The following is a 10,805-nucleotide window of genomic DNA, read 5'->3' on the forward strand; positions in this document are numbered from 1 at the left end:
TATTGGTTCACAATTGCAGAGGCTCAGATGTGAAATAATAAAAGAAACCCCTGAGAAGTGACCCCATTTTGGAAACTGCACCCCTCAAGGCATTTATTAAGGGGTGTAGTGAGAATTTTTACCCTTCAGGACTTTTCCATAAATGAATGCGCTGCGGATGGTGCACTGTAAAAATTTCAATTTTTCCCTAGATATGACATTTCAGTGGCAAATATGCCATGTCCAGTTTATAACACTGGAGACACATCCCAAAAATTGTTAAAAGGGTACTCCCGGCTATGGTGATGCCATGTATGTGGAAGTAAACTGCTGTTTGGGCACACTGTAGGGTTCAGAGGGGAGGGAGCACATTTAGCTTTTGGAGAGCGGATTTTGCTTGGTAGTAGTTTTGTTTGAGTATTGCTGGTGCTTCTGTTTATAATGCGGGACATATGTAAGCTGGGCAGAGTATATAAGGGGCATAGTCAGGTGGTATAATAATGGGGGGGTACATGTAAGCCGGGCAGAGTACATCAGGGGCATAGTCAAGTGGCATAATAATGGGCAGAGTACATCAGGAGCATAGTCAGGTGGTATAATAATGTGGGGGTACATGTAAGCTGGGCAGAGTATATCAGGGGCATAGTCAGGTGGTATAATAATGGGGTAAAAAAACAATAAAATGATCCCTAGATGTGTGTTACACTGTGATCGATCCTTTTTGCACTGATAAATGGTGTCGTTTCTTATCCCCCTTTTGGTCCACACTCCGCACCTTTTCAGTTTGGGGATTTTGCCGGAAAGTGTTGTCCTGGTATAATACGGACGCCCTCGCTTCCAGCAGACATGTTTGGGGCCTCCCCTTCCTGGTTCACTAATCTTAGGGCCTTGATAATTCGCCTCTTGAAACAGAAGAAATGTTCCCCTCGGGCCGGCACAACTGCATATTTTTATTTCCTGACTTATTGGAGCATTAAATAATTTTATTTTTCATAGATGTAGTGGTGTGAGGGCTGATTTTTTTGCGGCACGAGCTGTAGTTATTATTGGTACCATTCTGGGGTACATGAGACTTTTTGATCACTTTTTATCCTATTTTTTGGGAGGCAAGCGATCAAAAAACAGCAATTCTGGCAGTTTTTTATTTATTTTTATACAGCGTTCACCATGCGTTATAAATGACATTTTACCTTTATTCTGCGGTCAGTCCGATTCCGGCGATACCTAATTTATAGCACTTTTTTATGTTTTACAACGTTTTGCACAATAAAATTACTTATGTAAAAAGAATGTATTTTTTCTGTCGCCAAGTTGTGAGAACGTTGTAACTTTTTCATCGGCGGAGCTGTGTGAGGGCTTGTTCTTTGCAGGACGAGCTATAGTTTATATTGGCACCATTTTTGGATATGTGAAACTTTTTGATCACTTTTTATTCCAATATTTATAGGGAAAAGTGACCAAAAAACTGAAATTCTGGTATAGATTTTTACGTTGTTCACCGCGTGGAATAAATGACATATTTTTATAGTTCAGGCCGTTACGGACGCGGCGACACCAAATACGTATGGTTTATTATTATTTTTCAATAATAAAAGACTTGATAAGGGAACAGGACGATTGTATTTTATTTTATTACTTGAAACTTTTATTATGTTTTAAAACTTTTTTTTTTTACACATTTTTTTAAGTCCCACCAGGAGACTAGAAGGTCCAACTGTCAGATTTTTTTTTTCTCTAATACATTGCACTACCTATATAGTGCAATGTATTAGATCTGTCAGTCATTCAGTGACAGCAAGCCGATTAGAGCGGGTCCTGAATGGCTTCCGTGCTAGGTAGACCAGGAGGCCAGTATTAGGCAATTTCATAGCTGGGGTTCTGATGAGCTGCAAAGACCTTAAACGCAGCAATCACTTTTGACCGCTGCATTAAAAGAGTTAATGGCGGGAATCTAAGCTAATTTCGGTCCTCGCCATTACAGTCAGATGTCAGCTTCTGAGTCAGTGCCACGCATTTGGCGTATGGCTACGGCAAAATGCGGGAAGGGGTTAATGTCCTCCCTGACTGACCTCAGTTGTGCCCCCCCCCCCGGTATTGCATTGTGAAGCTCCTGCAGATCTTTTTCTATGTTGTGTCTCATTTTATACCGTTTCCTCAGCAGAAATAAGCTGCTGTTCAGACTGGAGCTGTCGTGCAGCTTTTGCAGCGCTGTCATGTCTGATGTGGATACGTTGCTCGAATCAATGGCCTCGAACCTGTGGCGTCAAATTTATACCTGAGGAGGCTATAAAATCAGGCACTTGGGGCTATAATAATCTGCAGCTACCCGTGATAATCCGGGCATAGCAGGACCTGAGACTCATCTGCGCTGACGGGGGGTTCAGAGTCAGTTTCTGACAGGCGATGACAGGTCTGATGACAGGCGATGACAGGTCTGATGAGAGGCAATGACGGGTCTGATGACAGGCGATGACAGGTGATGACAGGTCTGATGACAGGCGATGACAGGTCTGATGACAGGCGATGACAGGTCTGATGAGAGGCGATGACGGGTCTGATGACAGATGATGACAGGTCTGATGACAGGCGATGACAGGTCTGATGACGGGTCTGATGACAGGCGATGACAGGTCTGATGACCGTTGTTGTTTTTTTTATATTTCAACTGAACAATAGGAGCGGAGCGTCCACCAGTGACGCTGCTGTATTTAAAAGTGTGGAAACCCTACCTACCTACCAAATTCTAAATGAGAGGTGTCATTGCTACCTAACCAGGATCTCGGGCAGTGGGCAATCTAGGGGTATACAGTATAATAACCTTATGGTGGTCCCTGTCTATTTATCTGGTCCCAGTCCTGATAATTGCTCTCTGGTCCCTGCAGTAATGGCCCCCACACGTCCTCTCTGGATAGTGACATTTCCACTTTAACCTTCCATTGCTGGTGATTGTCAGGGCTCAGTTGGGCCGCTGTCAGTGTCAGCTCTGAGCTGCCGCCATCTTCCTTTATATGTCTCCTGTATTCAGGAGGTGAGACCTCGGGGTGATTCCTGCTATCAGTCGGGTCACTGAGCTGTTCTGCTCCTCGTCTGGGCCCAGAACCTGTTGCAGTATTTGCAGCTTTCAGCAGCAGTCAGACATTGTGGGAGAATAAGACTGGGACAGACAGCAACCGACATCAGGAACAACAAGATGGAGAATACCAGAGATAACACATCATCACCAGAGGAGCTGCACAGGGATAACAACTAATAGTTACCACAGCGCCATCTACTGTCAGTGAGAGATAGTTCCTCCAGCATTCAGCTGCAGATGTTGTAATATTCCAGCACTGACTCCTAGGAAGGGGGGGGGGGGGGGCGTTCAGGGGGATCAAGTTTAGAGTCGTTTCCCTCATACACCCTGAAGTGATGGGTATACCCGGGGCACTCCCACAGATTTTATATAATTTAACCCCTTAATAACAAGCCTATTTTAGACCTTAATGACCAAGCCATTTTTTACGTTTTTCCATCGTCTCATTCAAAGAGCTATAGCCTTTTCATTTTTGCGTCGACATAGCTGTATAAAGTCTTATTACAAGTTGTAATTTTTAATAGCACCATTTTGGGGTACATAGAATTGATTACATTTTATTATTTATTTTTTTTGGGGGGGGGAATAGAAAAAAAACAGCAATTTGACCACACTTTTTTGCGTCCTAAATTTACGCCGTTTACCGTGTGGTATAAATAACACAATAACTTTATTCAGCGGGTTGTTGCGATTGCAATGACACCAAATTTGTATAGTTTTTGTATGTTTTACTACTTTTAGACAGTGAAAACGTTTTTTTTTCGCCGATGCAATTGTATGAGGGCTTTTTTTTTGCGGGACGACTTGTAGTTTTTATTCGTACCATTTTGGAGTAGATGCGACTGTTTGATCACTTTTTCTCACATTTTTTTTAAGGCTGGATTCAAAGAAAAAAGCTATTTTTGAATGTTTTTTTATTTTATTTTTTGCGACGTTCACCGTGCGGGTTAAATGATGTAATAACTTTATAGTCGGGGTCGTTACGGACGCGGCGATATCAAATATGTGTAACTTTTTTACTTTATTTTGCTTGTTAATAATAAAGCAGTTTGTAAGGGGGAAAAGTTGGGTTTTTTATTTTTATTTTTCACTTTTTATTAAACTTTTTTTTTACATTTTACTTGTCCCACTAGGGGACCCTACTATGTGATTATCCTTATTATCCTTCTGTATTGCAGTGTATTATGCCTGTCCGTGTAAAACGTACAGGCATAATCTAGCAGGCATTCACTACAGGCAGACCTGGGGGCCTTTATTAGGAGACACAGACACTCGGCGATCTTATCGGTGTCGGTGGGATGAGAGGGAGCTCCCTCCTTCTTTCCAAAACTAGATGCGGTGCACGCTATTTAGCACAGCATCTAAGGGGTTAAACGGGTGAGATCGATACTAATATCGATCTCATCCGGTCGAGCAGGGACACCCCCAGCCCTCAGCTACCGCTGGCAGCTGAGAGCAGGGAGATTTGACAGATCCCTGCTCTGTTTACTTATTCCGATGCAGTGATGTAAAAAGTCTATGGCATCGGAATAAGGCCCGTTAGTGACCGACGTAAAAAGTCTATGGGCCGGTCACTAACGGGTTAATAACGTACCGGCCCTTTTGTTTGGAAGGTGCTGCCTAAACCTGAGTCTTCCCTTAAAACAGACAAGGGATTCATCCACCGCCATATTCTGTATAGGTATACCATTTTGGGAAAATGTTTGATAATAATGGTCAATTATTGGCCTTATTTTGAAAGACAAAACGGTCATAATTTGGGGCATCTGGGGGGGCAGCGACTGTTATCACTAAAATGCAGGAATTTAATTATCTCCTCAAAGCGTGTCCTGCTCATTATTGTGCGGTGGAGAGGGGGGGGGGCTATATAATATATCAGAGGACCAGTCATCTCTAATAGGGGGCTTTTTATAATGCCAAAACGTAAAAACATGGCCCAGAATGTATGAAGCTCTGCTGTATCTGTTGGGGTCCAATTTCGGCCTCTGGCATAGTAGGGGGTCAGGGTTTTTGGAGATAAACGGAGCAGCATAGATGTTCGTCTGCTCAACAAATAAATTTATTAGGGAGTCAAAAAAAAAAGGGGAAAAAAATCAATGGCCTCGAACCTGTGGCATCAAATTGATACCTGAGGAGGCTGTAAAATCAGGCACTTGGGGCTATAATTATCTGCAGCTACCCGTGATAATCCGGGCATAGCAGGACCTGCGACTCTTCCGCGCTGACGGGGGGTTCAGAGTCAGTTTCTCTAGATACGGATTCAGATGAAATCATAAACTGCTTCACCTTCACCTGCTGAGTCTGTATCTGAGCATAACATTTGGTTTGCCTCATCAGCGGTGTAAAGCCTTTGGGTCATATTTTATATTTCTTACTAGAGATGACAAGCGATGGCAGGTCTGATGACAGGCGATGACAGGTCTGATTACAGGTCTGATGACAGGCGATGACAGGTCTGATGACAGGCGATGACAGGTCTGATGACAGGTCTGATGACAGGCGATGATAGGTCTGATGACAGGCGATGACAGGTCTGATTACAGGTCTGATGACAGGCGATGACAGGTCTGATGACAAGTCTGATGACAGGTCTGATGACAGGCGATGACAGTCTGATGACAGGTCTGATGACAGACCTGATGACAGGCGATGACAGGTCTGATGACAGGCGATGACAGGTCTGATGACAGGCGATGACAGGTCTGATGACAGGTGATGACAGGTCTGATGACAGGTCTGATGACAGGCGATGACAGGTCTGATGACAGGTGATGACAGGTTTGATGGCAGGTGATAACAGGTCTGATGACAGGTCTGATGACAGGCGATGACAGGCAATGACAAGTCTGATGACAGGCGATGACATATCTGATGACAGGCGATGACAGGCGATTACAGGTCTGATGACAGGCGATAACAGGCGATTACAGGTCTGATGACAGGAAATGACATGTCTGATGACAGGTCTTATGACAGGTCTGATGACAGGCGATGACAGGTCTGATGGCAGTTGTTTTTTTTATTTTTATATTTCAACTGAACAATAGGAGCGGAGCGTCCACCAGTGACCCTGCTGTATTTAAAAGTGGGGATGACCTACCTACCTACCAAATTCTAAATGAGAGGGTCATTGCTACCTAACCAGGACCTCGGGCAGTGGGCAATCTAGGGGTATACAGCTGGGTACAGGGGATGAGAGGCGATGACGGGTCTGAGGACAGGTTTGGTGACACTGATCACCAGATGATGGTGGTTGTAGTGTTTTATCAGCTGGTGAGGGGACTGATCGCCGGCTTTATGTTCATTTTTATCTCTATCTACACAGCATCTGGCTCTGTCAGGCTCCAGGACACAGTTGAGCCCTCACAGAGCAGGAGATGCTGGTAAAATAATACTTCTGCATTGTGATTGGCCAGTCAGCACAGACTGGCCAATCACAGCGCTTAGGGCACTGGACCATTCTGATTGGTCCCATGCCGGCATCTTCTGCCCGGCAACTCTGCTTTAGAGCTGAGTTGCCGGTTCCGTCACTGTGTCGCTTTACACAGTGACAGTTTAAAGTCCTGACATGCCTGGTACATAGGACTGCAGTAAGATACTTGCAATACCGAAGTACCAGACACGTCATTTTGCGGGAAGGGGTTAATGTGACAGTGCCCCTCCCCCTTACCTACAGGGCCCCTGCTTTATAGAGAAATAATATAGAAAAGACATGGAGGCGTTGTCCATAGCAACCAATCAGATTCCTGGTTTTATTTTTCTAAGACATGTTTGAAAATGAAAGAAGTGATCTGATTGGTTGCTATGGGCAATGTTTCCATGCTTTATACCTGCTCATTTTTCGACTCCACATCTTCCCAGAAGTAACCGGCGGGTCCTCATAAGCTTGCTGTCAGTGAATAACTGACAGCGCTAATACACTGCACTACGTATGTAGTGCAGTGTATTAGAGCAGCGATGGGGGCATCAGGCCCTCAAGTGTCAAGTAAAAAAAAAAAGCTAAACTGCCTTTTTTCCCATAACAAGTCTTTTATTATGGGAAAAAACGTAATTTTTTATTAAAAACTATACATAATTGTTATCGTCGAGTCCGTAATGACCCAAGCTATAAAACTGTTATGTAATTTATCCCGCACTGTGAACGCCGTAACAAAAACCATGAAAAACAACGCCAGAATCTTTGTTTTTAGGTCACATCTCCTCCCAAAAAATGCTATAAATAGTGATCAAAAAGTCATAATAAATCTAAAATAGTACTAATAAAAACGCCAATCCGTCCCGCAAAAAATAATCCCTGACACCGCTTTGTCCACGCAAAAATAAAAACCTTATGGGTCTTAGAATATGGCGACACAGAAAACCAATGATTTTATAAAAAAAGTGATTTTATTGTGCAAAAGCCGCAATACATAAAAAAAAACTATATAAATTTGGTATCGCCGTAATCGTATCGACCCGCAGAATAAAGCGAACATGTAATTTATGGCGCACTGTGGATGCCGACAAAAAACCCAATAAAACACTATTCCAGAATTGCTTGTTTTTTGTACTTTCCTTTACCAAAAAATTAAATAAAAAGTGATCAATAAGTCGTATGTGTTCCAAAATGGTACCAATAAAATCTACAGCCCGTCTCGCAAAAAACAAGCCCGCACACCCCTCAATCAACTGAAAAACAAAAAAGCTACGGCACTAGTAATGCGGTGATGAAAAAACATCTCAAATCGCAGGCCGGAGGGGAACATTCCTTCAGTTTCAGGGCCCTAGTATTTAGGAACCAGGAAAGGGCAGGGACATGGCACATCCGCTGGAAGTGAGGGCGCCCGTATTATACCAGCGCAAAACTTTCCCAGTAATATTTCCCAAACTACGAAGGAGAAAAATTCCCCAAAAGGTGCAGAGCGTTACAGAAGGGGATAAGAAAGAAAACCGTTTATCAGTGTGACACCGGCCTGTGCATAACTGATCGCTTCACAGCATAACACACATCTATGGATAATTGTATTATTTACCCCATTATTATACCCTCTTATTATGCCCTGATATACTCTGCCCAGGTTACATATGCCACCACATTATAAACGGAAATACCAGTAATACTCAAACAAAACTACCAAGCAAAATCCATGCTCAAAATGGCGGTCTTTCCCTTCTTGCCCTACAGTGTGCCCAAACAGCAATTTATGTCCACAAGTAAGGCATTACCATACCCGGGAGAACCCGCTTAACAATTTATGTGGTAAGATTCTCCAGTGGCATAAGCTGGGCACAACATATTGTGCGGTGAATGGGCAGATCAGTGGAAAAATTGCAATTTTCACTTTGCACCATCGTCTGCGTATTAATTTGTAAAAAATACCTGGAGTCTAAATTCTCACTACTACCACATATGGGGTGTTACTGTACTCGGGAGAAATTGCTTTACAAATGTTGGGGTGCTTTTTCTTCTTTATTCCTTGTGAAAATGAAAAATGTTGATCTAAAACTACATTTTATTGGAAAAAATTAAATTTTTCATTTTCACTGCTTAATTCTAATTAATTCAGCAAAAAACCTTTGGGATCAAAATTCTCAGTATACCCCTAGATGATTCCTCAGGTTGCAGTTTCCCAAATGGAGTCACTTTTGGGGTGTTTCCACTGTACTACAGGGGCTCAGCAAACGTGACATGGCGCCCAGAAACCATTCCAAATGGTGCTCCTTCCCTTCTGAGCCCTACCCTGTGTCCAAACAGCAGTTTATGACCACATATCAGGTATTGTTTTACTCGGCAGAAATTGCTTTACAAAAGTTGTGGTGCTTTTTCTCCTTCTGTCGATTTTCATTTTCACGGCCTACTTCCAATAATTTCTATAAAACACCTGCGGGGTCAAAATGCTCACTATACCGCTAGATAATTTCCTTAAGGGGTGTAGTTTCCAAACTGAGGACACTTGATGGGGGTTTCCACTGTTTTGTCCCCTCAGCGGCTTTACAAATGTGACATGGCCTCCGCAAAACATTCCTGCTAAATTTGAGTTCCAAAAGCAAAATGGCGCTCTTTCCCTTCTAAACCCCGCCGTGTGTCCAAACAGCCATTTTAAGTGATCTGATTGGTTGCTATGGGCAATGTTTCCATGCTTTATACCTGCTCATTTTTCGACTCCACATCTTCCCATAAGTAACCATAGCAACCAATTCAAAAGATGAGAGTTGGTAGGTAGATTGGAGGGTCTGATAAGTGACAACCACAGCCCACCATGCAGTGACAGCCAGAGCCTCTAGAGGCGACAGCTACTGCCACCATTATAGTGACAGCTACTGACCCCAATAATAGTGACAGCTACTGACCCCAATAATAGTGACAGCTACTGAGCCCAATAATAGTGACAGCTACTGACCCCAATAATAGTGACAGCTACTGACCCCAATAATAGTGACAGCTACTGACCCCAATAATAGTGACAGCTACTGACCCCAATAATAGTGACAGCTACTGACCCCATCAAATAGTGACAGCTACTGACCCCAATAATAGTGACAGCTACTGACCCCAATAATAGTGACAGCTACTGACTCCAATAATAGTGACAGCTACTGACCCCAATAATAGTGACAGCTACTGACCCCATCAAATAGTGACAGCTACTGACCCCAATAATAGTGACAGCTACTGACCCCAATAATAGTGACAGCTACTGACCCCAATAATAGTGACAGCTACTGACCCCAATAATAGTGACAGCTACTGAGCCCAATAATAGTGACAGCTACTGACCCCAATAATAGTGACAGCTACTGACCCCAATAACAGTGACAGCTACTGACCCCAATAATAGTGACAGCTACTGACCCCAATAATAGTGACAGCTACTGACCCCAATAATAGTGACAGCTACTGACCCCATCAAATAGTGACAGCTACTGACCCCAATAATAGTGACAGCTACTGACCCCAATAATAGTGACAGCTACTGACCCCATCAAATAGTGACAGCTACTGACCCCAATAACCGTGACAGCTACTGACCCCAATAATAGTGACAGCTACTGACCCCAATAATAGTGACAGCTACTGACCCCAATAATAGTGACAGCTACTGACCCCAATAATAGTGACAGCTACTGACCCCAATAATAGTGACAGCTACTGACCCCAATAATAGTGACAGCTACTGACCCCAATAATAGTGACAGCTACTGACCCCAATAATAGTGACAGCTACTGACCCCAATAACAGTGACAGCTACTGACCCCAATAATAGTGACAGCTACTGACCCCAATAATAGCGACAGCTACTGACCCCAATAATAGCGACAGCTACTGACCCCAATAACAGTGACAGCTACTGACCCCAATAATAGTGACAGCTACTGGCCCCAATAATAGTGACAGCTACTCACCCCAACAATAGTGACAGCTACTGACCCCAATAATAGTGACAGATACTGACCCCAATAACAGTGACAGCTACTGACCCCAATAATAGTGACAGCTACTGACCCCAATAACAGTGACAGCTACTGACCCCAATAACAGTGACAGCTACTGACCCCAGTAATAGTGACAGCTACTGACCCCAGTAATAGTGACAGCTACTGACCCCAATAATAGTGACAGCTACTGACCCCAATAATAGTGACAGCTACTGACCACAATAATAGTGACAGCTACTGACCCCAATAATAGTGACAGCTATTGACCCCAATAATAGTGACAGCTACTGACCCCAATAATAGTGACAGCTACTGACCCCAATAATAGTGACAGCT

This window comes from Rhinoderma darwinii, chromosome 10 (genome assembly GCF_050947455.1).
Source record: "Rhinoderma darwinii isolate aRhiDar2 chromosome 10, aRhiDar2.hap1, whole genome shotgun sequence".
NCBI classification, from domain to species: Eukaryota; Metazoa; Chordata; class Amphibia; order Anura; family Rhinodermatidae; genus Rhinoderma; species Rhinoderma darwinii.